This window comes from Dendrobates tinctorius, unplaced genomic scaffold (genome assembly GCF_039654945.1).
Source record: "Dendrobates tinctorius isolate UK_male_01 unplaced genomic scaffold, ASM3965494v1 ptg000231l, whole genome shotgun sequence".
NCBI lineage: Eukaryota > Metazoa > Chordata > Amphibia > Anura > Dendrobatidae > Dendrobates > Dendrobates tinctorius.
The window spans coordinates 19170441-19176449 of NW_027361898.1; positions in this window are offsets into that span (position 1 = coordinate 19170441).

A 6009-nucleotide genomic window follows, 5' to 3' on the forward strand; every position below is an offset into this window, starting at 1 on the left:
GGAAGTATGTGTGAGATCAGGAGGGGTTTACAGGATAGATGTAGCAGAGTTGTGTGTGTACGAGGTATACGGATCAGAGCCGTGTGTGTACGAGGTGTACGGAGCGGAGCCATGTGTGTACGAGGTGTACGGAGTGGAGCCGCATGTGTGTACGAGGTGTACGGAGCGGAGCCGCATGTGTACGAGGTGTACGGAGCAGAGCCGTGTGTGTACGAGGTGTACGGAGCAGAGCCGTGTGTGTACGAGGTGTACGGAGAGGAGCCGTGTGTGTATGAGGTGTACGGAGAGGAGCCGTGTGTGTACGAGGTGTACGGAGAGGAGCCGTGTGTGTATGAGGTGTACGGAGCGGAGCCGCATGTGTGTATGAGGTGTACGGAGCGGAGCTGCGTGTGTACGAGGTGTACGGATCAGAGCCGTGTGTGTACGAGGTGTACGGAGCGGAGCCATGTGTGTACGAGGTGTACGGAGTGGAGCCGCATGTGTGTACGAGGTGTACGGAGCGGAGCCGCATGTGTACGAGGTGTACGGAGCAGAGCCGTGTGTGTACGAGGTGTACGGAGCAGAGCCGTGTGTGTACGAGGTGTACGGAGAGGAGCCGTGTGTGTATGAGGTGTACGGAGAGGAGCTGCGTGTGTACGAGGTGTACGGAGAGGAGCCGTGTGTGTACGAGGTGTACGGAGCGGAGCCATGTGTGTACGAGGTGTGCGGAGCCGTGCGTGTACGAGGTGTACGGAGAGGAGCCGTGTGTGTATGAGGTGTACTGAGCGGAGCCGTGTGTGTACGAGGTGTACGGAGAGGAGCCGTGTGTACGAGGTGTACGGAGCGGAGCCGCGTGTGTACGAGGTGTACGGAGAGGAGCCATGTGTGTACGAGGTGTACGGAGCGGAGCCATGTGTGTACGAGGTGTGCGGAGCCGTGCGAGTACGAGGTGTACGGAGCGAAGCCGCATGTGTACGAGGTGTACGGAGCAGAGCCGTGTGTGTACGAGGTGTACATAGCGGAGATGTGTACGGGGTTTACGGAGCGGAGCCGCGTGTGTACGAGGTGTACGGAGAGGAGCCGCGTGTGTACGAGGTGTACGGAGTGGAGGTGTGTGTGTACGAGGTGTACGGAGCGGAGTCATGTGTGTACAAGGTGTGCGGAGCCGTGCGTGTACGAGGTGTACGGAGCGAAGCCGCATGTGTACGAGGTGTACGGAGCAGAGCCGTGTGTGTACGAGGTGTACGGAGCAGAGCCGTGTGTGTATGAGGTGTACATAGCGGAGATGTGTACGGGGTTTACGGAGCGGAGCCGCGTGTGTACGAGGTGTATGGAGCAGAGCCGTGTGTGTACGAGGTGTACATAGCGGAGATGTGTATGGGGTTTACGGAGCGGAGCCGTGTGGGTTTACTAGGTGTACGGAGAGGAGCCGTGTGTGTACAGGGTGTACGGAGAGGAGCCGTGTGTGTACGAGGTGTACGGAGCGGAGCCATGTGTGTACGAGGTGTGCGGAGCCGTGCGTGTACGAGGTGTAAGGAGCGAAGCCGCATGTGTACGAGGTGTACGGAGCGGAGCCGTGTGTGTACGAGGTGTACGGAGCAGAGCCGTGTGTGTACGAGGTGTACATAGCAGAGATGTGTACGGGGTTTACGGAGCGGAGTCGCGTGTGTACGGAGAGGAGCCGTGTGTGTATGGGGTGTACGGAGAGGAGCCGTGTGTGTACGAGGTGTATGGAACGGAGCCGCATGTACGAGGTGTACGGAGAGGAGCCGCGTGTGTATGAGGTGTTCGGAACGGAGCCGCGTGTGTACGAGGTGTACGGAGCGGAGCCGCGCATGTATGAGGTGTACGGAGTGGAGCCATATGTGTACGGAATGAACGGAGCGGAGCCAAGTGTGTACGAAGCATACAAAGCGGGCTTTTCCCACGGACACAGGAGTACATGGCGGAGCCCCGAGGAGCATTTTAAAACTCGCACATGACGTTCCACCTGAAGTGATGTGCTGGAAGCTGACCGGAAATTAGATAATTTCATGAGGAGATTGTGACGGAACTAGGGATGCTTCAGATCCATCACCATGTCCTCCTCTGACAGCGCAGACAGCAGGATCGCCTTGGAATCGGGGATGCCAGCCATGTGAGCGGATCATGAAATGTCCTGCATCGGGAGGCTCAGGTGGGCACTACAATGGGAGCCAGGCTGCTATATTATCTTTATAGAATATTTCTTTATTTATTTCTCTCTGTTTCTTTCTTTCTTTCTCTGTTCTTTCTCATTCTCTATTCTGTCTTTCCCTCATTTTCTTTCTCTCTCTGTCCTTTCTTTCTCTCTCTAATCTTTCTTTTTTCTTTCTCTCTCTCTCTGTTCTTTCTTTCCCCTCTTTCTTTTTCTTTCCTCTCTTTCTTTCTCTCTGTTCTTTCTTTTCTTTACTTCTTTATTTCTCTCTCTGTCTCTCTCTGTTCTTTCTTTCCCCTCTTTCTTTCTTTCTCTCTCGCTCTCCTTTCTCTCTCTCTGTTTTCTTTTTTCTCTCTCTCTCTGTTTTCTCTCTTCCTTAGTGCCAGTCAGTGTGCCCATAATGCCAGCCACTGTGCCCTCAGTACCAGTCAGTGTGATCAGCAGTGCTAAATGGGTGCGGTTGGGCGTGGACATGGGTGTGACTAGTTGTGAAATGGGTGTGGCTGGGGCGTGGCCTAAAATTTGCAGCGGCGCGCCGCAGTCTTTGTCCCTCTTCCCCTTCTTCAAAAGTTGGGAGGTATGATAGGGGCGGCAATGGATAGCAGTTCTGCCAGGAATTCTGTCATCGTGCGTACAAAAGGGGACAGAGCTTTGGGAGGAGTACTGTACCTAAAAGCAATAAATAGGACTGAGCTGAAATACTGGGCACAGCTCTGACTACATGTTATATAGTCGTGTTAATCTCCTCTCACTTCTTGTAACCTACAAGTGTACAAAAATATTATATAGTCACCATGTGACTAGTGGGCCTGTGTAACTTCAAATGCCAGGGCTGAATTTTAGTCCCAGTCCGGCCCTGAAAGAGCATGTAAAAGGGATATAAGGCCAGATCCAGGTTGATCCAATAGCACTTGGGACATGAGGAAGGAGGTGAACTCAGGAACAAGGTCTGAAGGGCATATCACAATTGTAAGTAGTGGAAAAGGTAATTGTTTAGAAGGTTTAGGACTTCTTTTAGCATCTGGAAGGGCTTAAGGGCCTCAACCACAAAGATCTGGCCGAGGTAGATCAATACCATGCCATCATAATTTTTGAGGACCATGTGGGGGCCATTACACTGTTTGGAGGGCTGCATGGGGGGGTCATTATACTGTTTGGAGGACTGTAGGGTGGCCATTATATTGTATATAGGCCATGATACAATGTGAATAGTTGTTTGGTATCCATTACACAATGTGGAAGGTTGTGCCAAAGCCATTATACTGTGTGAATAGCTAGTGGTGACCATTATGTGTGCAGACCATTATACAGTGTGGAGGGATGTGTGGGGTCCATCATACTGTGTGGGAGACTATGGGGGGCAATCATACAGTGTTGGAGGTCACTGTGGGGGTATCATACTTTTCAGGTGGGGGTACTGCAGGGTAGAGGGTATTGTGAAAGAATTCACTGTGGGGGTATGTTACTGTGTTTTAGGGGCACATTTGTTGGCATCATATTTTAGGGGGGCCATTAAAGGGGTATCTGGGTGGTGCGTGGGAACGCTAAAGGACATCAATAGGGGCAAAATTACATTGTAGGGGTTGCAAAGTTGTGAGATATGCTCCTGTGTGAGCACATTGAATATTATTAGAATTTTTTTCTTTGGAGGTTTATGTGGAATGGGTGCAATTAGGACTTCTGCTTTGGGGCTCCATGATTTCTATGAACGCCTCTGGATGGAGGACTGACATACATGAAGACTTTTTGGAAAGCAACTAATTGACTTTCGCTATTGGGCTACACCATAATTAAAATCCATTAGTTGCATCACAAAAAAATTTCCTTGCAGGCCAGGCTTCTTTCATAACTTTTCATAAGGAATACCAGAGGAACACCACAACACAGAGTTCTAAGCTAAGATGCTCCAAAATAGTTATTTATAGAGCAATAGAGGGATTTTCTAGAAGAAACAAGAAGTGACAGCAACTCTAATAATCAAGTATTTCAAAGTTGACGTCTTTTTTGATAGCTTGGCTGACTTTCCTGTTCTTCACCCTCTGCCTCAGATCACTAATTCAAACCCAATACCAGCTCTATTAAGTCCCAAGTAATTACCCAAAATTCCTCAGAGTCCAGAGAAAACCATTATATATTTCAGCTGCAAAGACCTATGAGTAAGGGGGTGAATGGAATGACCTCTAAGAAAATGGTGTGTGTTCTTGAAGGCTATCCCTAATCTTAAGTGTATGTTTAAACACCAATACGGAAGATGGAAACATCTGAGGGGCATTTACCTCCATAGATGACCTGTCATTCATCCCCTTTGGTCAATTTCAAAATTGCAGAAAAAAATTGATCATTTTTAAAAGTACCTGTAAATGGGATACATTTGTAAATTTGTAAATCCTAAGCGCATGTTATCCCTGAACTGCAGCAAATCTGTGGGAAAAGAAAATCTGCATGTGTTACATGAGGTTTTTATGGTGGAATCCTCCCTATGCTTTGTAAAATCCAAACTACATAACTTCCAAGCATACCACCAAAAGAGAACAAAAAGGAGCAAAAAGATCCAAAAATACAAATTTTATTTCAATAAATACAAAAGTATCATATAAACACTATATAATGCACATAAAAGATACAGAGCACATATAAAGAGGTAAATACCTCACCTGGATGCACAAACAAGCATTGTTGTGGATAAGAAAAATTCTATAGAGTCACAACATATAGGCAAAACATAGCATGGACTCATGTAGTGCAGATCCCAATTATGCACCATGTAAGGGGATATAGAAACATTACTCCTTCATAAGCAAAACAATTTTATGCTCACATGATATTCATCCCCTTAGTGCACCAGATGGGAAAGAATATAAATCCCATGTAGTTTAAATAAACATCATTTCATTCACAGTACATATAGTATAAATATACCTGTCGTCATGCTGCCACCTGGTTGAAGACCCGTAACGCACCCCGACGCGCGTTTCACCGCCTCTGCAGTTTCATCAGGAGGTATGTAAGCATCAAGACTGACCCCTTTAAATAGCCCCTGCATGTGTCTCTGAATATCCACAGCTGTGTGTGGCGCATCACCACCATATTGTGACGCGGCGAGGGGGGCGGCGCTCAGGGCGCGCGTCACCAGATCACATGATCCGGTCACATGACCGGGCATGTAACATAGCGATGCGACACCCACTAGAACGCCGGCCGCCTCACCGCAACACAGCGCATGCGCGGTGTGCGCTCAAGCCCGTAATCACAGAGAGACCCGCAATAGAGCCCCAAATGAGGTGGATTCCTCCCTATGCTTTGTAAAATCCAAACTACATAATTTCCAAGCAGAAAACCTCTGCATTACTTAGATGAACATTTCTAAATCATATCTACTTAGCTGGTACTGTAGAATGCTGTTAAAAAGCCACAAGACAAATGCTTTGTTTGCATTTATCCTAACAACGATGCATATGTGCAACTAAAATCAAAGAATACCTCTTTTCACACAAATTTTGGAGCAGAATCCAAAACCAAAAAAGTTGTATGAACATTCCTTAACATGCAAAATAGTCTACTTATATCAGAATAATTGCTTACTATGGAGTGGGTGATATATTCTCTTGTATAATTCAGTGGGGCCTGGGAATACATTTAGAATAACTCATTGGTCATATACTGGCCCCTGTTTCCCAGTACAAAACTAATGTTAGTATAACATCGGTGATATAAGCCCCTCTGATGAGCAATGGAAAAAAGATTGTCAGTGAGTCTATTCTATTAAGTTGACTCAGTGACATTAATCCATGTGGAAACTACAGTGTTCAGCAGCCCAAGGGGCCATCTACAGGAGAACACATGACACATGCATA